The sequence below is a fragment of the Triturus cristatus genome, chromosome 1_1 (genome assembly GCF_964204655.1).
Source record: "Triturus cristatus chromosome 1_1, aTriCri1.1, whole genome shotgun sequence".
NCBI classification, from domain to species: domain Eukaryota; kingdom Metazoa; phylum Chordata; class Amphibia; order Caudata; family Salamandridae; genus Triturus; species Triturus cristatus.
In genome coordinates, this window is record NC_140579.1 from 200,615,130 (window position 1) to 200,638,453 (window position 23,324).

The following is a 23,324-nucleotide window of genomic DNA, read 5'->3' on the forward strand; positions in this document are numbered from 1 at the left end:
AGTGAGAGTGAGTGTCAGTCAGTGAGAGTGAGTCTCAGTCAGTGAGAGTGAGTGAGTCAGTCAGTGAGAGTGAGTGAGTCAGTCAGTGAGAGTGAGTGAGTCAGTCAGTGAGAGTGAGTCAGTCAGTGAGAGTAAGTGAGTCAGTCAGTGAGAGTGAGTGAGTCAGTCAGTGAGAGTGAGTGAGTCAGTCAGTGAGAGTGAGTAAGTCAGTCAGTGAGAGTGAGTGAGTCAGCCAGTGAGTCAGTCAGTGAGAGTGAACCAGTCAGTGAGAGTGAGTCAGTCAGTGAGAGTGAGTCAGTCAGTGAGAGTGAGTGAGTCAGTGAGAGTGAGTGAGTCAGTGAGAGTGAGTGAGTCAGTGAGAGTGAGTGAGTCAGTGAGAGTGAGTGAGTTAGTCAGTGAGAGTGAATGAGTCATTGAGAGTGAGTGAGTCAGTGAGAGTGAGTGAGTCAGTGAGTGTGAGTGAGTCAGTCAGTGAGAGAGAGAGAGAGAGTCAGTCAGTGAGAGTGAGTCAGTCAGTGAGAGTGAGTGAGTCAGTCAGTGAGAGTGAGTGAGTCAATCAGTGAGAGTGAGTCAGTCAGTTAGAGTGAGTGAGTCAGTGAGAGTGAGTCAGTCAGTGAGAGTGAGTGAGTCAGTGAGAGAGAGAGTGAGTCAGTGAGAGTGACTCAGTCAGTGAGAGTGAGTTTCAGTCAGTGAGAGTGAGTCTCAGTCAGTGAGAGTGAGTGAGTCAGTCAGTGAGAGTGAGTGAGTCAGTCAGTGAGAGTGAGTCAGTCAGTGAGAGTAAGTGAGTCAGTCAGTGAGAGTGAGTGAGTCAGTCAGTGAGAGTGAGTGAGTCAGCCAGTGAGTCAGCCAGTGAGTCATGCAGTGACTCAGTCAGTGAGAGTGAGCCAGTCAGTGAGAGTGAGTCAGTCAGTGAGAGTGAGTCAGTCAGTGAGTGAGAGTCACTGAGTCAGTGAGAGTCAGTGAGTCAGTTAGAGTGAGTGAGTCAGTGAGAGTGAGTGAGTCAGTGAGAGTGAGTGAGTGAGTCAGTGAGAGTGAGTGAGTGAGTCAGTGAGAGTGAGTAAATCATTGAGAGTGAGTGAGTCAGTGAGAGTGAGTGAGTCAGTGAGAGTGAGTGAGTCAGTCAGTGAGAGTTAGTGAGTCAGTCAGTGAGTGTGAGTGAGTCAGTCAGTGAGAGAGAGAGAGTCAGTCAGTGAGAGTGAGTCAGTCAGTGAGAGTGAGTGAGTCAGTCAGTGAGAGTGAGTGAGTCAGTCAGTGAGAGTGAGTCAATCAGTGAGAGTGAGTCAGTCAGTGAGAGTGAGTCAGTAAGTGAGAGTGAGTGAGTCAGTGAGAGAGAGAGTGAGTCAGTGAGAGTGAGTCAGTCAGTGAGAGTGAGCGAGTCAGTCAGGGAGACTGAGTCAGTCAGTGAGAGTGCGTGAGTCAGTCAGTGAGAGTGAGTGTCAGTCAGTGAGAATGAGTGTCAGTCAGTGAGAGTGAGTCTCAGTCAGTGAGAGTGAGTGAGTCAGTCAGTGAGAGTGAGTGAGTCAATGAGAGTGAGTGAGTCAGTCAGTGAGAGTGAGTCAGTCAGTGAGAGTGAGTGAGTCAGTCAGTGAGAGTGAGTGTCAGTCAGTGAGAGTGAGTGTCAGTCAGTGATAGTGAGTCTAAGTCAGTGAGAGTGAGTGAGTCAGTCAGTGAGAGTGAGTGAGTCAGTCAGTGAGAGTGAGTGAGTCAGTCAGTGAGAGTGAGTCAGTCAGTGAGAGTAAGTGAGTCAGTCAGTGAGAGTGAGTGAGTCAGTCAGTGAGAGTGAGTGAGTCAGTCAGTGAGAGTGAGTAAGTCAGTCAGTGAGAGTGAGTGAGTCAGCCAGTGAGTCAGCCAGTGAGTCAGCCAGTGACTCAGTCAGTGAGAGTGAACCAGTCAGTGAGAGTGAGTCAGTCAGTGAGAGTGAGTCAGTCAGTGAGAGTCAGTGAGTCAGTGAGAGTCAGTGAGTCAGTGAGAGTGAGTGAGTCAGTGAGAGTGAGTGAGTCAGTGAGAGTGAGTGAGTGAGTCAGTGAGAGTGAGTGAGTGAGTCAGTGAGAGTGAATGAGTCATTGAGAGTGAGTGAGTCAGTGAGAGTGAGTGAGTCAGTGAGAGTGAGTGAGTCAGTCAGTGAGAGTGAGTCAGTCAGTGAGTGTGAGTGAGTCAGTCAGTGAGAGAGAGAGAGAGAGAGAGAGTCAGTCAGTGAGAGTGAGTCAGTCAGTGAGAGTGAGTGAGTCAGTCAGTGAGAGTGAGTGAGTCAATCAGTGAGAGTGAGTCAGTCAGTTAGAGTGAGTGAGTCAGTGAGAGTGAGTCAGTCAGTGAGAGTGAGTGAGTCAGTGAGAGAGAGAGTGAGTCAGTGAGAGTGACTCAGTCAGTGAGAGTGAGTTTCAGTCAGTGAGAGTGAGTCTCAGTCAGTGAGAGTGAGTGAGTCAGTCAGTGAGAGTGAGTGAGTCAGTCAGTGAGAGTGAGTGAGTCAGTCAGTGAGAGTGAGTCAGTCAGTGAGAGTAAGTGAGTCAGTCAGTGAGAGTGAGTGAGTCAGTCAGTGAGAGTGAGTGAGTCAGTCAGTGAGAGTGAGTGAGTCAGCCAGTGAGTCAGCCAGTGAGTCATGCAGTGACTCAGTCAGTGAGAGTGAGCCAGTCAGTGAGAGTGAGTCAGTCAGTGAGAGTGAGTCAGTCAGTGAGTGAGAGTCACTGAGTCAGTGAGAGTCAGTGAGTCAGTTAGAGTGAGTGAGTCAGTGAGAGTGAGTGAGTCAGTGAGAGTGAGTGAGTGAGTCAGTGAGAGTGAGTGAGTGAGTCAGTGAGAGTGAGTAAATCATTGAGAGTGAGTGAGTCAGTGAGAGTGAGTGAGTCAGTGAGAGTGAGTGAGTCAGTCAGCGAGAGTTAGTGAGTCAGTCAGTGAGTGTGAGTGAGTCAGTCAGTGAGAGAGAGAGAGAGTCAGTCAGTGAGAGTGAGTCAGTCAGTGAGAGTGAGTGAGTCGGTCAGTGAGAGTGAGTGAGTCAGTCAGTGAGAGTGAGTCAATCAGTGAGAGTGAGTCAGTCAGTGAGAGTGAGTCAGTCAGTGAGAGTGAGTGAGTCAGTGAGAGAGAGTGAGTCAGTGAGAGTGAGTCAGTCAGTGAGAGTGAGCGAGTCAGTCAGTGAGAGTGAGTGAGTCAGTCAGTGAGAGTGAGTGAGTCAGTGAGAGTGAGTGAGTCAGTCAGGGAGACTGAGTCAGTCAGTGAGAGTGCGTGAGTCAGTCAGTGAGAGTGAGTGTCAGTCAGTGAGAGTGAGTGTCAGTCAGTGAGAGTGAGTGTCAGTCAGTGAGAGTGAGTCTCAGTCAGTGAGAGTGAGTGAGTCAGTCAGTGAGAGTAAGTGAGTCAGTCAGTGAGAGTGAGTGAGTCAGTCAGTGAGAGTGAGTGAGTCAGCCAGTGAGTCAGCCAGTGAGTCATGCAGTGACTCAGTCAGTGAGAGTGAGCCAGTCAGTGAGAGTGAGTCAGTCAGTGAGAGTGAGTCAGTCAGTGAGTGAGAGTCAGTGAGTCAGTGAGAGTCAGTGAGTCAGTTAGAGTGAGTGAGTCAGTGAGAGTGAGTGAGTCAGTGAGAGTGAGTGAGTCAGTGAGAGTGAGTGAGTGAGTCAGTGAGAGTGAGTAAATCATTGAGAGTGAGTGAGTCAGTGGGAGTGAGTGAGTCAGTGAGAGTGAGTGAGTCAGTCAGTGAGAGTGAGTGAGTCAGTCAGTGAGTGTGAGTGAGTCAGTCAGTGAGAGAGAGAGAGAGTCAGTCAGTGAGAGTGAGTCAGTCAGTGAGAGTGAGTGAGTCAGTCAGTGAGAGTGAGTGAGTCAGTCAGTGAGAGTGAGTCAATCAGTGAGAGTGAGTCAGTCAGTGAGAGTGAGTCAGTCAGTGAGAGTGAGTGAGTCAGTGAGAGAGAGTGAGTCAGTGAGAGTGAGTCAGTCAGTGAGAGTGAGCGAGTCAGTCAGTGAGAGTGAGTGAGTCAGTCAGTGAGAGTGAGTGAGTCAGTGAGAGTGAGTGAGTCAGTCAGGGAGACTGAGTCAGTCAGTGAGAGTGCGTTAGTCAGTCAGTGAGAGTGAGTGTCAGTCAGTGAGAGTGAGTGTCAGTCAGTGAGAGTTAGTGTCAGTCAGTGAGAGTGAGTCTCAGTCAGTGAGAGTGAGTCAGTCAGTCAGTGAGAGTGAGTGAGTCAGTCAGTGAGAGTGAGTGAGTCAGTCAGTGAGAGAGAGAGAGTCAGTCAGTGAGAGTGAGTCAGTCAGTGAGAGTGAGTGAGTCAGTCAGTGAGAGTGAGTGAGTCAGTCAGTGAGAGTGAGTCAGTCAGTGAGAGTGAGTCAGCCAGTGAGAGTGAGTGAATCAGTGAGAGAGAGAGTGAGTCAGTGAGAGTGAGTCAGTCAGTGAGAGTGAGCGAGTCAGTCAGTGAGAGTGAGTGAGTCAGTCAGTGAGAGTGAGTGAGTCAGTGAGAGTGAGTGAGTCAGTCAGAGAGACTGAGTCAGTCAGTGAGAGTGCATGAGTCAGTCAGTGAGAGTGAGTGTCAGTCAGTGAGAGTGAGTGTCAGTCAGTGAGAGTGAGTGTCAGTCAGTGAGAGTGAGTCTCAGTCAGTGAGAGTGAGTGAGTCAGTCAGTGAGAGTGAGTGAGTCAGTGAGAGTGAGTGAGTCAGTCAGTGAGAGTGAGTCAGTCAGTGAGAGTGAGTGAGTCAGTCAGTGAGAGTGAGTCAGTCAGTGAGAGTGAGTCTCAGTCAGTGAGAGTGAGTGAGTCAGTCAGTGAGAGTGAGTGAGTCAGTCAGTGAGAGTGAGTGAGTCAGTCAGTGAGAGTGAGTCAGTCAGTGAGAGTGAGTGAGTCAGTGAGAGAGAGAGTGAGTCAGTGAGAGTGAGTCAGTCAGTGAGAGTGAGCAAGTCAGTCAGTGAGAGTGAATGAGTCAGTCAGTGAGAGTGAGTGAGTCAGTGAGAGTGAGTGAGTCAGTCAGGGAGACTGAGTCAGTCAGTGAGAGTGCGTGAGTCAGTCAGTGAGAGTGAGTATCAGTCAGTGAGAGTGAGCGTCAGTCAGTGAGAGTGAGTGTCAGTCAGTGAGAGTGAGTCTCAGTCAGTGAGAGTGAGTGAGTCAGTCAGTGAGAGTGAGTGAGTCAATGAGAGTGAGTGAGTCAGTCAGTGAGAGTGAGTCAGTCAGTGAGAGTGAGTGAGTCAGTCAGTGAGAGTGAGTGTCAGTCAGTGAGAGTGAGTGTCAGTCAGTGAGAGTGAGTGTCAGTCAGTGAGAGTGAGTGTCAGTCAGTGAGAGTTAGTGTCAGTCAGTGAGAGTGAGTCTCAGTCAGTGAGAGTGAGTGAGTCAGTCAGTGAGAGTGAGTGAGTCAGTCAGTGAGAGTGAGGGAGTCAGTCAGTGAGAGAGAGAGAGAGTCAGTCAGTGAGAGTGAGTCAGTCAGTGAGAGTGAGTGAGTCAGTCAGTGAGAGTGAGTCAGTCAGTGAGAGTGAGTCAGCCAGTGAGAGTGAGTGAATCAGTGAGAGAGAGAGAGAGTCAGTGAGAGTGAGTCAGTCAGTGAGAGTGAACGAGTCAGTCAGTGAGAGTGAGTGAGTCAGTCAGTGAGAGTGAGTGAGTCAGTGAGAGTGAGTGAGTCAGTCAGAGAGACTGAGTCAGTCAGTGAGAGTGCGTGAGTCAGTCAGTGAGAGTGAGTGTCAGTCAGTGAGAGTGAGTGTCAGTCAGTGAGAGTGAGTGTCAGTCAGTGAGAGTGAGTCTCAGTCAGTGAGAGTGAGTGAGTCAGTCAGTGAGAGTGAGTGAGTCAGTGAGAGTGAGTGAGTCAGTCAGTGAGAGTGAGTCAGTCAGTGAGAGTGAGTGAGTCAGTCAGTGAGAGTGAGTGTCAGTCAGTGAGAGTGAGTCTCAGTCAGTGAGAGTGAGTGAGTCAGTCAGTGAGAGTGAGTGAGTCAGTCAGTGAGAGTGAGTCAGTCAGTGAGAGTGAGTGAGTCAGTGAGAGAGAGAGTGAGTAAGTGAGAGTGAGTCAGTCAGTGAGAGTGAGCAAGTCAGTCAGTGAGAGTGAATGAGTCAGTCAGTGAGAGTGAGTGAGTCAGTGAGAGTGAGTGAGTCAGTCAGGGAGACTGAGTCAGTCAGTGAGAGTGCATGAGTCAGTCAGTGAGAGTGAGTGTCAGTCAGTGAGAGTGAGTGTCAGTCAGTGAGAGTGAGTGAGTCAGTGAGAGAGAGTGAGTCAGTGAGAGTGAGTCAGTCAGTGAGAGTGAGCGAGTCAGTCAGTGAGAGTGAGTGAGTCAGTCAGTGAGAGTGAGTGAGTCAGTGAGAGTGAGTGAGTCAGTCAGGGAGACTGAGTCAGTCAGTGAGAGTGCGTGAGTCAGTCAGTGAGAGTGAGTGTCAGTCAGTGAGAGTGAGTGTCAGTCAGTGAGAGTGAGTGTCAGTCAGTGAGAGTGAGTCTCAGTCAGTGAGAGTGAGTGAGTCAGTCAGTGAGAGTAAGTGAGTCAGTCAGTGAGAGTGAGTGAGTCAGTCAGTGAGAGTGAGTGAGTCAGCCAGTGAGTCAGCCAGTGAGTCATGCAGTGACTCAGTCAGTGAGAGTGAGCCAGTCAGTGAGAGTGAGTCAGTCAGTGAGAGTGAGTCAGTCAGTGAGTGAGAGTCAGTGAGTCAGTGAGAGTCAGTGAGTCAGTTAGAGTGAGTGAGTCAGTGAGAGTGAGTGAGTCAGTGAGAGTGAGTGAGTCAGTGAGAGTGAGTGAGTGAGTCAGTGAGAGTGAGTAAATCATTGAGAGTGAGTGAGTCAGTGGGAGTGAGTGAGTCAGTGAGAGTGAGTGAGTCAGTCAGTGAGAGTGAGTGAGTCAGTCAGTGAGTGTGAGTGAGTCAGTCAGTGAGAGAGAGAGAGAGTCAGTCAGTGAGAGTGAGTCAGTCAGTGAGAGTGAGTGAGTCAGTCAGTGAGAGTGAGTGAGTCAGTCAGTGAGAGTGAGTCAATCAGTGAGAGTGAGTCAGTCAGTGAGAGTGAGTCAGTCAGTGAGAGTGAGTGAGTCAGTGAGAGAGAGTGAGTCAGTGAGAGTGAGTCAGTCAGTGAGAGTGAGCGAGTCAGTCAGTGAGAGTGAGTGAGTCAGTCAGTGAGAGTGAGTGAGTCAGTGAGAGTGAGTGAGTCAGCCAGTGAGTCAGCCAGTGAGTCATGCAGTGACTCAGTCAGTGAGAGTGAGCCAGTCAGTGAGAGTGACTCAGTCAGTGAGAGTGAGTCAGTCAGTGAGTGAGAGTCAGTGAGTCAGTGAGAGTGAGTAAATCATTGAGAGTGAGTGAGTCAGTGAGAGTGAGTGAGTCAGTGAGAGTGAGTGTGTCAGTCAGTGAGAGTGAGTGTCAGTCAGTGAGAGTGAGTCTCAGTCAGTGAGAGTGAGTGAGTCAGTCAGTGAGAGTGAGTCAATTAGTGAGAGTGAGTGAGTCAGTCAGTGAGAGTGAGTGTCAGTCAGTGAGAGTGAGTGTCAGTCAGTGAGAGTGAGTCTCAGTCAGTGAGAGTGAGTGAGTCAGTCAGTGAGAGTGAGTGAATCAGTCAGTGAGAGTGAGTGAGTCAGTCAGTGAGAGTGAGTGAGTCAGTCAGTGAGAGTGAGTCAGTCAGTGAGAGTGAGTCAGTCAGTGAGAGTGAGTCAGTCAGTGAGAGAGAGAGTGAGTCAGTGAGAGTGAGTCAGTCAGTGAGAGTGAGCAAGTCAGTCAGTGAGAGTGAATGAGTCAGTCAGTGAGAGTGAGTGAGTCAGTGAGAGTGAGTGAGTCAGTCAGGGAGACTGAGTCAGTCAGTGAGAGTGCGTGAGTCAGTCAGTGAGAGTGAGTGTTAGTCAGTGAGAGTGAGTGTCAGTCAGTGAGAGTGAGTGTCAGTCAGTGAGAGTGAGTCTCAGTCAGTGAGAGTGAGTGAGTCAGTCAGTGAGAGTGAGTGAGTCAATGAGAGTGAGTGAGTCAGTCAGTGAGAGTGAGTCAGTCAGTGAGAGTGAGTGAGTCAGTCAGTGAGAGTGAGTGTCAGTCAGTGAGAGTGAGTGTCAGTCAGTGAGAGTGAGTGTCAGTCAGTGAGAGTGAGTCTCAGTCAGTGAGAGTGAGTGAGTCAGTCAGTGAGAGTGAGTGAGTCAGTCAGTGAGAGTGAGTGAGTCAGTCAGTGAGAGTGAGTCAGTCAGTGAGAGTGCGTGAGTCAGTCAGTGAGAGTGAGTATCAGTCAGTGAGAGTGAGCGTCAGTCAGTGAGAGTGAGTGTCAGTCAGTGAGAGTGAGTCTCAGTCAGTGAGAGTGAGTGAGTCAGTCAGTGAGAGTGAGTGAGTCAATGAGAGTGAGTGAGTCAGTCAGTGAGAGTGAGTCAGTCAGTGAGAGTGAGTGAGTCAGTCAGTGAGAGTGAGTGTCAGTCAGTGAGAGTGAGTGTCAGTCAGTGAGAGTGAGTGTCAGTCAGTGAGAGTGAGTGTCAGTCAGTGAGAGTTAGTGTCAGTCAGTGAGAGTGAGTCTCAGTCAGTGAGAGTGAGTGAGTCAGTCAGTGAGAGTGAGTGAGTCAGTCAGTGAGAGTGAGGGAGTCAGTCAGTGAGAGAGAGAGAGAGTCAGTCAGTGAGAGTGAGTCAGTCAGTGAGAGTGAGTGAGTCAGTCAGTGAGAGTGAGTCAGTCAGTGAGAGTGAGTCAGCCAGTGAGAGTGAGTGAATCAGTGAGAGAGAGAGAGAGTCAGTGAGAGTGAGTCAGTCAGTGAGAGTGAACGAGTCAGTCAGTGAGAGTGAGTGAGTCAGTCAGTGAGAGTGAGTGAGTCAGTGAGAGTGAGTGAGTCAGTCAGAGAGACTGAGTCAGTCAGTGAGAGTGCGTGAGTCAGTCAGTGAGAGTGAGTGTCAGTCAGTGAGAGTGAGTGTCAGTCAGTGAGAGTGAGTGTCAGTCAGTGAGAGTGAGTCTCAGTCAGTGAGAGTGAGTGAGTCAGTCAGTGAGAGTGAGTGAGTCAGTGAGAGTGAGTGAGTCAGTCAGTGAGAGTGAGTCAGTCAGTGAGAGTGAGTGAGTCAGTCAGTGAGAGTGAGTGTCAGTCAGTGAGAGTGAGTCTCAGTCAGTGAGAGTGAGTGAGTCAGTCAGTGAGAGTGAGTGAGTCAGTCAGTGAGAGTGAGTCAGTCAGTGAGAGTGAGTGAGTCAGTGAGAGAGAGAGTGAGTAAGTGAGAGTGAGTCAGTCAGTGAGAGTGAGCAAGTCAGTCAGTGAGAGTGAATGAGTCAGTCAGTGAGAGTGAGTGAGTCAGTGAGAGTGAGTGAGTCAGTCAGGGAGACTGAGTCAGTCAGTGAGAGTGCATGAGTCAGTCAGTGAGAGTGAGTGTCAGTCAGTGAGAGTGAGTGTCAGTCAGTGAGAGTGAGTGAGTCAGTGAGAGAGAGTGAGTCAGTGAGAGTGAGTCAGTCAGTGAGAGTGAGCGAGTCAGTCAGTGAGAGTGAGTGAGTCAGTCAGTGAGAGTGAGTGAGTCAGTGAGAGTGAGTGAGTCAGTCAGGGAGACTGAGTCAGTCAGTGAGAGTGCGTGAGTCAGTCAGTGAGAGTGAGTGTCAGTCAGTGAGAGTGAGTGTCAGTCAGTGAGAGTGAGTGTCAGTCAGTGAGAGTGAGTCTCAGTCAGTGAGAGTGAGTGAGTCAGTCAGTGAGAGTAAGTGAGTCAGTCAGTGAGAGTGAGTGAGTCAGTCAGTGAGAGTGAGTGAGTCAGCCAGTGAGTCAGCCAGTGAGTCATGCAGTGACTCAGTCAGTGAGAGTGAGCCAGTCAGTGAGAGTGAGTCAGTCAGTGAGAGTGAGTCAGTCAGTGAGTGAGAGTCAGTGAGTCAGTGAGAGTCAGTGAGTCAGTTAGAGTGAGTGAGTCAGTGAGAGTGAGTGAGTCAGTGAGAGTGAGTGAGTCAGTGAGAGTGAGTGAGTGAGTCAGTGAGAGTGAGTAAATCATTGAGAGTGAGTGAGTCAGTGGGAGTGAGTGAGTCAGTGAGAGTGAGTGAGTCAGTCAGTGAGAGTGAGTGAGTCAGTCAGTGAGTGTGAGTGAGTCAGTCAGTGAGAGAGAGAGAGAGTCAGTCAGTGAGAGTGAGTCAGTCAGTGAGAGTGAGTGAGTCAGTCAGTGAGAGTGAGTGAGTCAGTCAGTGAGAGTGAGTCAATCAGTGAGAGTGAGTCAGTCAGTGAGAGTGAGTCAGTCAGTGAGAGTGAGTGAGTCAGTGAGAGAGAGTGAGTCAGTGAGAGTGAGTCAGTCAGTGAGAGTGAGCGAGTCAGTCAGTGAGAGTGAGTGAGTCAGTCAGTGAGAGTGAGTGAGTCAGTGAGAGAGAGTGAGTCAGTGAGAGTGAGTCAGTCAGTGAGAGTGAGTCAGTAAGTGAGAGTGAGTGAGTCAGTGAGAGAGAGAGTGAGTCAGTGAGAGTGAGTCAGTCAGTGAGAGTGAGCGAGTCAGTCAGGGAGACTGAGTCAGTCAGTGAGAGTGCGTGAGTCAGTCAGTGAGAGTGAGTGTCAGTCAGTGAGAGTGAGTGTCAGTCAGTGAGAGTGAGTCTCAGTCAGTGAGAGTGAGTGAGTCAGTCAGTGAGAGTGAGTGAGTCAATGAGAGTGAGTGAGTCAGTCAGTGAGAGTGAGTCAGTCAGTGAGAGTGAGTGAGTCAGTCAGTGAGAGTGAGTGTCAGTCAGTGAGAGTGAGTGTCAGTCAGTGATAGTGAGTCTAAGTCAGTGAGAGTGAGTGAGTCAGTCAGTGAGAGTGAGTGAGTCAGTCAGTGAGAGTGAGTGAGTCAGTCAGTGAGAGTGAGTCAGTCAGTGAGAGTAAGTGAGTCAGTCAGTGAGAGTGAGTGAGTCAGTCAGTGAGAGTGAGTGAGTCAGTCAGTGAGAGTGAGTAAGTCAGTCAGTGAGAGTGAGTGAGTCAGCCAGTGAGTCAGCCAGTGAGTCAGCCAGTGACTCAGTCAGTGAGAGTGAACCAGTCAGTGAGAGTGAGTCAGTCAGTGAGAGTGAGTCAGTCAGTGAGAGTGAGCGAGTCAGTCAGGGAGACTGAGTCAGTCAGTGAGAGTGCGTGAGTCAGTCAGTGAGAGTGAGTGTCAGTCAGTGAGAGTGAGTGAGTCAGTGAGAGTGAGTGAGTCAGTGAGAGTGAGTGAGTGAGTCAGTGAGAGTGAGTGAGTGAGTCAGTGAGAGTGAATGAGTCATTGAGAGTGAGTGAGTCAGTGAGAGTGAGTGAGTCAGTGAGAGTGAGTGAGTCAGTCAGTGAGAGTGAGTCAGTCAGTGAGTGTGAGTGAGTCAGTCAGTGAGAGAGAGAGAGAGAGAGAGAGTCAGTCAGTGAGAGTGAGTCAGTCAGTGAGAGTGAGTGAGTCAGTCAGTGAGAGTCAGTGAGTCAGTGAGAGTGAGTGAGTCAGTGAGAGTGAGTGAGTCAGTGAGAGTGAGTGAGTGAGTCAGTGAGAGTGAGTGAGTGAGTCAGTGAGAGTGAATGAGTCATTGAGAGTGAGTGAGTCAGTGAGAGTGAGTGAGTCAGTGAGAGTGAGTGAGTCAGTCAGTGAGAGTGAGTCAGTCAGTGAGTGTGAGTGAGTCAGTCAGTGAGAGAGAGAGAGAGAGAGAGTCAGTCAGTGAGAGTGAGTCAGTCAGTGAGAGTGAGTGAGTCAGTCAGTGAGAGTGAGTGAGTCAATCAGTGAGAGTGAGTCAGTCAGTTAGAGTGAGTGAGTCAGTGAGAGTGAGTCAGTCAGTGAGAGTGAGTGAGTCAGTGAGAGAGAGAGTGAGTCAGTGAGAGTGACTCAGTCAGTGAGAGTGAGTTTCAGTCAGTGAGAGTGAGTCTCAGTCAGTGAGAGTGAGTGAGTCAGTCAGTGAGAGTGAGTGAGTCAGTCAGTGAGAGTGAGTGAGTCAGTCAGTGAGAGTGAGTCAGTCAGTGAGAGTAAGTGAGTCAGTCAGTGAGAGTGAGTGAGTCAGTCAGTGAGAGTGAGTGAGTCAGTCAGTGAGAGTGAGTGAGTCAGCCAGTGAGTCAGCCAGTGAGTCATGCAGTGACTCAGTCAGTGAGAGTGAGCCAGTCAGTGAGAGTGAGTCAGTCAGTGAGAGTGAGTCAGTCAGTGAGTGAGAGTCACTGAGTCAGTGAGAGTCAGTGAGTCAGTTAGAGTGAGTGAGTCAGTGAGAGTGAGTGAGTCAGTGAGAGTGAGTGAGTGAGTCAGTGAGAGTGAGTGAGTGAGTCAGTGAGAGTGAGTAAATCATTGAGAGTGAGTGAGTCAGTGAGAGTGAGTGAGTCAGTGAGAGTGAGTGAGTCAGTCAGTGAGAGTTAGTGAGTCAGTCAGTGAGTGTGAGTGAGTCAGTCAGTGAGAGAGAGAGAGAGTCAGTCAGTGAGAGTGAGTCAGTCAGTGAGAGTGAGTGAGTCGGTCAGTGAGAGTGAGTGAGTCAGTCAGTGAGAGTGAGTCAATCAGTGAGAGTGAGTCAGTCAGTGAGAGTGAGTCAGTCAGTGAGAGTGAGTGAGTCAGTGAGAGAGAGTGAGTCAGTGAGAGTGAGTCAGTCAGTGAGAGTGAGCGAGTCAGTCAGTGAGAGTGAGTGAGTCAGTCAGTGAGAGTGAGTGAGTCAGTGAGAGTGAGTGAGTCGGTCAGGGAGACTGAGTCAGTCAGTGAGAGTGCGTGAGTCAGTCAGTGAGAGTGAGTGTCAGTCAGTGAGAGTGAGTGTCAGTCAGTGAGAGTGAGTGTCAGTCAGTGAGAGTGAGTCTCAGTCAGTGAGAGTGAGTGAGTCAGTCAGTGAGAGTAAGTGAGTCAGTCAGTGAGAGTGAGTGAGTCAGTCAGTGAGAGTGAGTGAGTCAGCCAGTGAGTCAGCCAGTGAGTCATGCAGTGACTCAGTCAGTGAGAGTGAGCCAGTCAGTGAGAGTGAGTCAGTCAGTGAGAGTGAGTCAGTCAGTGAGTGAGAGTCAGTGAGTCAGTGAGAGTCAGTGAGTCAGTTAGAGTGAGTGAGTCAGTGAGAGTGAGTGAGTCAGTGAGAGTGAGTGAGTCAGTGAGAGTGAGTGAGTGAGTCAGTGAGAGTGAGTAAATCATTGAGAGTGAGTGAGTCAGTGGGAGTGAGTGAGTCAGTGAGAGTGAGTGAGTCAGTCAGTGAGAGTGAGTGAGTCAGTCAGTGAGTGTGAGTGAGTCAGTCAGTGAGAGAGAGAGAGAGTCAGTCAGTGAGAGTGAGTGAGTCAGTCAGTGAGAGTGAGTGAGTCAGTCAGTGAGAGTGAGTCAATCAGTGAGAGTGAGTCAGTCAGTGAGAGTGAGTCAGTCAGTGAGAGTGAGTGAGTCAGTGAGAGAGAGTGAGTCAGTGAGAGTGAGTCAGTCAGTGAGAGTGAGCGAGTCAGTCAGTGAGAGTGAGTGAGTCAGTCAGTGAGAGTGAGTGAGTCAGTGAGAGTGAGTGAGTCAGTCAGGGAGACTGAGTCAGTCAGTGAGAGTGCGTGAGTCAGTCAGTGAGAGTGAGTGTCAGTCAGTGAGAGTGAGTGTCAGTCAGTGAGAGTTAGTGTCAGTCAGTGAGAGTGAGTCTCAGTCAGTGAGAGTGAGTCAGTCAGTCAGTGAGAGTGAGTGAGTCAGTCAGTGAGAGTGAGTGAGTCAGTCAGTGAGAGAGAGAGAGTCAGTCAGTGAGAGTGAGTCAGTCAGTGAGAGTGAGTGAGTCAGTCAGTGAGAGTGAGTGAGTCAGTCAGTGAGAGTGAGTGAGTCAGTCAGTGAGAGTGAGTCAGTCAGTGAGAGTGAGTCAGTCAGTGAGAGTGAGTCAGCCAGTGAGAGTGAGTGAATCAGTGAGAGAGAGAGTGAGTCAGTGAGAGTGAGTCAGTCAGTGAGAGTGAGTGAGTCAGTCAGTGAGAGTGAGTGAGTCAGTGAGAGTGAGTGAGTCAGTCAGAGAGACTGAGTCAGTCAGTGAGAGTGCATGAGTCAGTCAGTGAGAGTGAGTGTCAGTCAGTGAGAGTGAGTGTCAGTCAGTGAGAGTGAGTGTCAGTCAGTGAGAGTGAGTCTCAGTCAGTGAGAGTGAGTGAGTCAGTCAGTGAGAGTGAGTGAGTCAGTGAGAGTGAGTGAGTCAGTCAGTGAGAGTGAGTCAGTCAGTGAGAGTGAGTGAGTCAGTCAGTGAGAGTGAGTGTCAGTCAGTGAGAGTGAGTCTCAGTCAGTGAGAGTGAGTGAGTCAGTCAGTGAGAGTGAGTGAGTCAGTCAGTGAGAGTGAGTGAGTCAGTCAGTGAGAGTGAGTCAGTCAGTGAGAGTGAGTGAGTCAGTGAGAGAGAGAGTGAGTCAGTGAGAGTGAGTCAGTCAGTGAGAGTGAGCAAGTCAGTCAGTGAGAGTGAATGAGTCAGTCAGTGAGAGTGAGTGAGTCAGTGAGAGTGAGTGAGTCAGTCAGTGAGAGTTAGTGAGTCAGTCAGTGAGTGTGAGTGAGTCAGTCAGTGAGAGAGAGAGAGAGTCAGTCAGTGAGAGTGAGTCAGTCAGTGAGAGTGAGTGAGTCAGTCAGTGAGAGTGAGTGAGTCAGTCAGTGAGAGTGAGTCAATCAGTGAGAGTGAGTCAGTCAGTGAGAGTGAGTCAGTAAGTGAGAGTGAGTGAGTCAGTGAGAGAGAGAGTGAGTCAGTGAGAGTGAGTCAGTCAGTGAGAGTGAGCGAGTCAGTCAGGGAGACTGAGTCAGTCAGTGAGAGTGCATGAGTCAGTCAGTGAGAGTGAGTGAGTCAGTGAGAGTGAGTGAGTCAGTGAGAGTGAGTGAGTGAGTCAGTGAGAGTGAGTAAATCATTGAGAGTGAGTGAGTCAGTGAGAGTGAGTGAGTCAGTGAGAGTGAGTGAGTGAGTCAGTGAGAGTGAGTGAGTGAGTCAGTGAGTGTGAGTGAGTCAGTCAGTGAGAGAGAGAGAGAGTCAGTCAGTGAGAGTGAGTCAGTCAGTGAGAGTGAGTGAGTCAGTCAGTGAGAGTGAGTGAGTCAGTCAGTGAGAGTGAGTCAATCAGTGAGAGTGAGTCAGTCAGTGAGAGTGAGTCAGTCAGTGAGAGTGAGTGAGTCAGTGAGAGAGAGTGAGTCAGTGAGAGTGAGTCAGTCAGTGAGAGTGAGCGAGTCAGTCAGTGAGAGTGAGTGAGTCAGTCAGTGAGAGTGAGTGAGTCAGTGAGAGTGAGTGAGTCAGTCAGGGAGACTGAGTCAGTCAGTGAGAGTGCGTGAGTCAGTCAGTGAGAGTGAGTGTCAGTCAGTGAGAGTGAGTGTCAGTCAGTGAGAGTTAGTGTCAGTCAGTGAGAGTGAGTCTCAGTCAGTGAGAGTGAGTGAGTCAGTCAGTGAGAGTGAGTGAGTCAGTCAGTGAGAGTGAGTGAGTCAGTCAGTGAGAGAGAGAGAGTCAGTCAGTGAGAGTGAGTCAGTCAGTGAGTGAGAGTCAGTGAGTCAGTGAGAGTCAGTGAGTCAGTTAGAGTGAGTGAGTCAGTGAGAGTGAGTGAGTCAGTGAGAGTGAGTGAGTCAGTGAGAGTGAGTGAGTGAGTCAGTGAGAGTGAGTAAATCATTGAGAGTGAGTGAGTCAGTGAGAGTGAGTGAGTCAGTGAGAGTGAGTGTGTCAGTCAGTGAGAGTGAGTGTCAGTCAGTGAGAGTGAGTCTCAGTCAGTGAGAGTGAGTGAGTCAGTCAGTGAGAGTGAGTGAGTCAGTGAGAGTGAGTGAGTCAGTCAGTGAGAGTGAGTCAGTTAGTGAGAGTGAGTGAGTCAGTCAGTGAGAGTGAGTGTCAGTCAGTGAGAGTGAGTGTCAGTCAGTGAGAGTGAGTCTCAGTCAGTGAGAGTGAGTGAGTCAGTCAGTGAGAGTGAGTGAATCAGTCAGTGAGAGTGAGTGAGTCAGTCAGTGAGAGTGAGTGAGTCAGTCAGTGAGAGTGAGTCAGTCAGTGAGAGTGAGTCAGTCAGTGAGAGTGAGTCAGTCAGTGAGAGAGAGAGTGAGTCAGTGAGAGTGAGTCAGTCAGTGAGAGTGAGCAAGTCAGTCAGTGAGAGTGAATGAGTCAGTCAGTGAGAGTGAGTGAGTCAGTGAGAGTGAGTGAGTCAGTCAGGGAGACTGAGTCAGTCAGTGAGAGTGCGTGAGTCAGTCAGTGAGAGTGAGTGTCAGTCAGTGAGAGTGAGTGTCAGTCAGTGAGAGTGAGTGTCAGTCAGTGAGAGTGAGTCTCAGTCAGTGAGAGTGAGTGAGTCAGTCAGTGAGAGTGAGTGAGTCAATGAGAGTGAGTGAGTCAGTCAGTGAGAGTGAGTCAGTCAGTGAGAGTGAGTGAGTCAGTCAGTGAGAGTGAGTGTCAGTCAGTGAGAGTGAGTGTCAGTCAGTGAGAGTGAGTGTCAGTCAGTGAGAGTGAGTCTCAGTCAGTGAGAGTGAGTGAGTCAGTCAGTGAGAGTGAGTGAGTCAGTCAGTGAGAGTGAGTGAGTCAGTCAGTGAGAGTGAGTCAGTCAGTGAGAGTAAGTGAGTCAGTCAGTGAGAGTGAGTGAGTCAGTCAGTGAGAGTGAGTGAGTCAGTCAGTGAGAGTGAGTAAGTCAGTCAGTGAGAGTGAGTGAGTCAGCCAGTGAGTCAGTCAGTGAGAGTGAACCAGTCAGTGAGAGTGAGTCAGTCAGTGAGAGTGAGTCAGTCAGTGAGAGTGAGTGAGTCAGTGAGAGTGAGTGAGTCAGTGAGAGTGAGTGAGTCAGTGAGAGTGAGTGAGTCAGTGAGAGTGAGTGAGTTAGTCAGTGAGAGTGAATGAGTCATTGAGAGTGAGTGAGTCAGTGAGAGTGAGTGAGTCAGTGAGTGTGAGTGAGTCAGTCAGTGAGAGAGAGAGAGAGAGTCAGTCAGTGAGAGTGAGTCAGTCAGTGAGAGTGAGTGAGTCAGTCAGTGAGAGTGAGTGAGTCAATCAGTGAGAGTGAGTCAGTCAGTTAGAGTGAGTGAGTCAGTGAGAGTGAGTCAGTCAGTGAGAGTGAGTGAGTCAGTGAGAGAGAGAGTGAGTCAGTGAGAGTGACTCAGTCAGTGAGAGTGAGTTTCAGTCAGTGAGAGTGAGTCTCAGTCAGTGAGAGTGAGTGAGTCAGTCAGTGAGAGTGAGTGAGTCAGTCAGTGAGAGTGAGTCAGTCAGTGAGAGTAAGTGAGTCAGTCAGTGAGAGTGAGTGAGTCAGTCAGTGAGAGTGAGTGAGTCAGCCAGTGAGTCAGCCAGTGAGTCATGCAGTGACTCAGTCAGTGAGAGTGAGCCAGTCAGTGAGAGTGAGTCAGTCAGTGAGAGTGAGTCAGTCAGTGAGTGAGAGTCACTGAGTCAGTGAGAGTCAGTGAGTCAGTTAGAGTGAGTGAGTCAGTGAGAGTGAGTGAGTCAGTGAGAGTGAGTGAGTGAGTCAGTGAGAGTGAGTGAGTGAGTCAGTGAGAGTGAGTAAATCATTGAGAGTGAGTGAGTCAGTGAGAGTGAGTGAGTCAGTGAGAGTGAGTGAGTCAGTCAGTGAGAGTTAGTGAGTCAGTCAGTGAGTGTGAGTGAGTCAGTCAGTGAGAGAGAGAGAGTCAGTCAGTGAGAGTGAGTCAGTCAGTGAGAGTGAGTGAGTCAGTCAGTGAGAGTGAGTGAGTCAGTCAGTGAGAGTGAGTCAATCAGTGAGAGTGAGTCAGTCAGTGAGAGTGAGTCAGTAAGTGAGAGTGAGTGAGTCAGTGAGAGAGAGAGTGAGTCAGTGAGAGTGAGTCAGTCAGTGAGAGTGAGCGAGTCAGTCAGGGAGACTGAGTCAGTCAGTGAGAGTGCGTGAGTCAGTCAGTGAGAGTGAGTGTCAGTCAGTGAGAATGAGTGTCAGTCAGTGAGAGTGAGTCTCAGTCAGTGAGAGTGAGTGAGTCAGTCAGTGAGAGTGAGTGAGTCAATGAGAGTGAGTGAGTCAGTCAGTGAGAGTGAGTGAGTCAGTGAGAGTGAGTGAGTCAGTCAGTGAGAGTTAGTGAGTCAGTCAGTGAGTGTGAGTGAGTCAGTCAGTGAGAGAGAGAGAGAGTCAGTCAGTGAGAGTGAGTCAGTCAGTGAGAGTGAGTGAGTCGGTCAGTGAGAGTGAGTGAGTCAGTCAGTGAGAGTGAGTCAATCAGTGAGAGTGAGTCAGTCAGTGAGAGTGAGTCAGTCAGTGAGAGTGAGTGAGTCAGTGAGAGAGAGTGAGTCAGTGAGAGTGAGTCAGTCAGTGAGAGTGAGCGAGTCAGTCAGTGAGAGTGAGTGAGTCAGTCAGTGAGAGTGAGTGAGTCAGTGAGAGTGAGTGAGTCAGTCAGGGAGACTGAGTCAGTCAGTGAGAGTGCGTGAGTCAGTCAGTGAGAGTGAGTGTCAGTCAGTGAGAGTGAGTGTCAGTCAGTGAGAGTGAGTGTCAGTCAGTGAGAGTGAGTCTCAGTCAGTGAGAGTGAGTGAGTCAGTCAGTGAGAGTAAGTGAGTCAGTCAGTGAGAGTGAGTGAGTCAGTCAGTGAGAGTGAGTGAGTCAGCCAGTGAGTCAGCCAGTGAGTCATGCAGTGACTCAGTCAGTGAGAGTGAGCCAGTCAGTGAGAGTGAGTCAGTCAGTGAGAGTGAGTCAGTCAGTGAGTGAGAGTCAGTGAGTCAGTGAGAGTCAGTGAGTCAGTTAGAGTGAGTGAGTCAGTGAGAGTGAGTGAGTCAGTGAGAGTGAGTGAGTCAGTGAGAGTGAGTGAGTGAGTCAGTGAGAGTGAGTAAATCATTGAGAGTGAGTGAGTCAGTGGGAGTGAGTGAGTCAGTGAGAGTGAGTGAGTCAGTCAGTGAGAGTGAGTGAGTCAGTCAGTGAGTGTGAGTGAGTGAGTCAGTGAGAGAGAGAGAGAGTCAGTCAGTGAGAGTGAGTCAGTCAGTGAGAGTGAGTGAGTCAGTCAGTGAGAGTGAGTGAGTCAGTCAGTGAGAGTGAGTCAATCAGTGAGAGTGAGTCAGTCAGTGAGAGTGAGTCAGTCAGTGAGAGTGAGTGAGTCAGTGAGAGAGAGTGAGTCAGTGAGAGTGAGTCAGTCAGTGAGAGTGAGCGAGTCAGTCAGTGAGAGTGAGTGAGTCAGTCAGTGAGAGTGAGTGAGTCAGTGAGAGTGAGTGAGTCAGCCAGTGAGTCAGCCAGTGAGTCATGCAGTGACTCAGTCAGTGAGAGTGAGCCAGTCAGTGAGAGTGAGTCAGTCAGTGAGAGTGAGTCAGTCAGTGAGTGAGAGTCAGTGAGTCAGTGAGAGTGAGTAAATCATTGAGAGTGAGTGAGTCAGTGAGAGTGAGTGAGTCAGTGAGAGTGAGTGTGTCAGTCAGTGAGAGTGAGTGTCAGTCAGTGAGAGTGAGTCTCAGTCAGTGAGAGTGAGTGAGTCAGTCAGTGAGAGTGAGTGAGTCAGTGAGAGTGAGTGAGTCAGTCAGTGAGAGTGAGTCAGTTAGTGAGAGTGAGTGAGTCAGTCAGTGAGAGTGAGTGTCAGTCAGTGAGAGTGAGTGTCAGTCAGTGAGAGTGAGTCTCAGTCAGTGAGAGTGAGTGAGTCAGTCAGTGAGAGTGAGTGAATCAGTCAGTGAGAGTGAGTGAGTCAGTCAGTGAGAGTGAGTGAGTCAGTCAGTGAGAGTGAGTCAGTCAGTGAGAGTGAGTCAGTCAGTGAGAGTGAGTCAGTCAGTGAGAGAGAGAGTGAGTCAGTGAGAGTGAGTCAGTCAGTGAGAGTGAGCAAGTCAGTCAGTGAGAGTGAATGAGTCAGTCAGTGAGAGTGAGTGAGTCAGTGAGAGTGAGTGAGTCAGTCAGGGAGACTGAGTCAGTCAGTGAGAGTGCGTGAGTCAGTCAGTGAGAGTGAGTGTCAGTCAGTGAGAGTGAGTGTCAGTCAGTGAGAGTGAGTGTCAGTCAGTGAGAGTGAGTCTCAGTCAGTGAGAGTGAGTGAGTCAGTCAGTGAGAGTGAGTGAGTCAATGAGAGTGAGTGAGTCAGTCAGTGAGAGTGAGTCAGTCAGTGAGAGTGAGTGAGTCAGTCAGTGAGAGTGAGTGTCAGTCAGTGAGAGTGAGTGTCAGTCAGTGAGAGTGAGTGTCAGTCAGTGAGAGTGAGTCTCAGTCAGTGAGAGTGAGTGAGTCAGTCAGTGAGAGTGAGTGAGTCAGTCAGTGAGAGTGAGTGAGTCAGTCAGTGAGAGTGAGTCAGTCAGTGAGAGTAAGTGAGTCAGTCAGTGAGAGTGAGTGAGTCAGTCAGTGAGAGTGAGTGAGTCAGTCAGTGAGAGTGAGTAAGTCAGTCAGTGAGAGTGAGTGAGTCAGCCAGTGAGTCAGTCAGTGAGAGTGAACCAGTCAGTGAGAGTGAGTCAGTCAGTGAGAGTGAGTCAGTCAGTGAGAGTGAGTGAGTCAGTGAGAGTGAGTGAGTCAGTGAGAGTGAGTGAGTCAGTGAGAGTGAGTGAGTTAGTCAGTGAGAGTGAATGAGTCATTGAGAGTGAGTGAGTCAGTGAGAGTGAGTGAGTCAGTGAGTGTGAGTGAGTCAGTCAGTGAGAGAGAGAGAGAGAGTCAGTCAGTGAGAGTGAGTCAGTCAGTGAGAGTGAGTGAGTCAGTCAGTGAGAGTGAGTGAGTCAATCAGTGAGAGTGAGTCAGTCAGTTAGAGTGAGTGAGTCAGTGAGAGTGAGTCAGTCAGTGAGAGTGAGTGAGTCAGTGAGAGAGAGAGTGAGTCAGTGAGAGTGACTCAGTCAGAGAGAGTGAGTTTCAGTCAGTGAGAGTGAGTCTCAGTCAGTGAGAGTGAGTGAGTCAGTCAGTGAGAGTGAGTGAGTCAGTCAGTGAGAGTGAGTGAGTCAGTCAGTGAGAGTGAGTCAGTCAGTGAGAGTAAGTGAGTCAGTCAGTGAGAGTGAGTGAGTCAGTCAGTGAGAGTGAGTGAGTCAGCCAGTGAGTCAGCCAGTGAGTCATGCAGTGACTCAGTCAGTGAGAGTGAGCCAGTCAGTGAGAGTGAGTCAGTCAGTGAGAGTGAGTCAGTCAGTGAGTGAGAGTCACTGAGTCAGTGAGAGTCAGTGAGTCAGTTAGAGTGAGTGAGTCAGTGAGAGTGAGTGAGTCAGTGAGAGTGAGTGAGTGAGTCAGTGAGAGTGAGTGAGTGAGTCAGTGAGAGTGAGTAAATCATTGAGAGTGAGTGAGTCAGTGAGAGTGAGTGAGTCAGTGAGAGTGAGTGAGTCAGTCAGTGAGAGTTAGTGAGTCAGTCAGTGAGTGTGAGTGAGTCAGTCAGTGAGAGAGAGAGAGTCAGTCAGTGAGAGTGAGTCAGTCAGTGAGAGTGAGTGAGTCAGTCAGTGAGAGTGAGTGAGTCAGTCAGTGAGAGTGAGTCAATCAGTGAGAGTGAGTCAGTCAGTGAGAGTGAGTCAGTAAGTGAGAGTGAGTGAGTCAGTGAGAGAGAGAGTGAGTCAGTGAGAGTGAGTCAGTCAGTGAGAGTGAGCGAGTCAGTCAGGGAGACTGAGTCAGTCAGTGAGAGTGCGTGAGTCAGTCAGTGAGAGTGAGTGTCAGTCAGTGAGAGTGAGTGTCAGTCAGTGAGAGTGAGTCTCAGTCAGTGAGAGTGAGTGAGTCAGTCAGTGAGAGTGAGTGAGTCAATGAGAGTGAGTGAGTCAGTCAGTGAGAGTGAGTCAGTCAGTGAGAGTGAGTGAGTCAGTCAGTGAGAGTGAGTGTCAGTCAGTGAGAGTGAGTGTCAGTCAGTGATAGTGAGTCTAAGTCAGTGAGAGTGAGTGAGTCAGTCAGTGAGAGTGAGTGAGTCAGTCAGTGAGAGTGAGTGAGTCAGTCAGTGAGAGTGAGTCAGTCAGTGAGAGTAAGTGAGTCAGTCAGTGAGAGTGAGTGAGTCAGTCAGTGAGAGTGAGTGAGTCAGTCAGTGAGAGTGAGTAAGTCAGTCAGTGAGAGTGAGTGAGTCAGCCAGTGAGTCAGCCAGTGAGTCAGCCAGTGACTCAGTCAGTGAGAGTGAACCAGTCAGTGAGAGTGAGTCAGTCAGTGAGAGTGAGTCAGTCAGTGAGAGTCAGTGAGTCAGTGAGAGTCAGTGAGTCAGTGAGAGTGAGTGAGTCAGTGAGAGTGAGTGAGTCAGTGAGAGTGAGTGAGTGAGTCAGTGAGAGTGAGTGAGTGAGTCAGTGAGAGTGAATGAGTCATTGAGAGTGAGTGAGTCAGTGAGAGTGAGTGAGTCAGTGAGAGTGAGTGAGTCAGTCAGTGAGAGTGAGTCAGTCAGTGAGTCAGTCAGTGAGAGAGAGAGAGAGAGAGAGAGTCAGTCAGTGAGAGTGAGTCAGTCAGTGAGAGTGAGTGAGTCAGTCAGTGAGAGTGAGTGAGTCAGTGAGAGTGAGTGAGTCAGTGAGAGTGAGTGAGTCAGTGAGAGTGAGTGAGTGAGTCAGTGAGAGTGAGTGAGTGAGTCAGTGAGAGTGAATGAGTCATTGAGAGTGAGTGAGTCAGTGAGAGTGAGTGAGTCAGTGAGAGTGAGTGAGTCAGTCAGTGAGAGTGAGTCAGTCAGTGAGTGTGAGTGAGTCAGTCAGTGAGAGAGAGAGAGAGAGAGTCAGTCAGTGAGAGTGAGTCAGTCAGTGAGAGTGAGTGAGTCAGTCAGTGAGAGTGAGTGAGTCAATCAGTGAGAGTGAGTCAGTCAGTTAGAGTGAGTGAGTCAGTGAGAGTGAGTCAGTCAGTGAGAGTGAGTGAGTCAGTGAGAGAGAGAGTGAGTCAGTGAGAGTGACTCAGTCAGTGAGAGTGAGTTTCAGTCAGTGAGAGTGAGTCTCAGTCAGTGAGAGTGAGTGAGTCAGTCAGTGAGAGTGAGTGAGTCAGTCAGTGAGAGTGAGTGAGTCAGTCAGTGAGAGTGAGTCAGTCAGTGAGAGTAAGTGAGTCAGTCAGTGAGAGTGAGTGAGTCAGTCAGTGAGAGTGAGTGAGTCAGTCAGTGAGAGTGAGTGAGTCAGCCAGTGAGTCAGCCAGTGAGTCATGCAGTGACTCAGTCAGTGAGAGTGAGCCAGTCAGTGAGAGTGAGTCAGTCAGTGAGAGTGAGTCAGTCAGTGAGTGAGAGTCACTGAGTCAGTGAGAGTCAGTGAGTCAGTTAGAGTGAGTGAGTCAGTGAGAGTGAGTGAGTCAGTGAGAGTGAGTGAGTGAGTCAGTGAGAGTGAGTGAGTGAGTCAGTGAGAGTGAGTAAATCATTGAGAGTGAGTGAGTCAGTGAGAGTGAGTGAGTCAGTGAGAGTGAGTGAGTCAGTCAGTGAGAGTTAGTGAGTCAGTCAGTGAGTGTGAGTGAGTCAGTCAGTGAGAGAGAGAGAGAGTCAGTCAGTGAGAGTGAGTCAGTCAGTGAGAGTGAGTGAGTCGGTCAGTGAGAGTGAGTGAGTCAGTCAGTGAGAGTGAGTCAATCAGTGAGAGTGAGTCAGTCAGTGAGAGTGAGTCAGTCAGTGAGAGTGAGTGAGTCAGTGAGAGAGAGTGAGTCAGTGAGAGTGAGTCAGTCAGTGAGAGTGAGCGAGTCAGTCAGTGAGAGTGAGTGAGTCAGTCAGTGAGAGTGAGTGAGTCAGTGAGAGTGAGTGAGTCAGTCAGGGAGACTGAGTCAGTCAGTGAGAGTGCGTGAGTCAGTCAGTGAGAGTGAGTGTCAGTCAGTGAGAGTGAGTGTCAGTCAGTGAGAGTGAGTGTCAGTCAGTGAGAGTGAGTCTCAGTCAGTGAGAGTGAGTGAGTCAGTCAGTGAG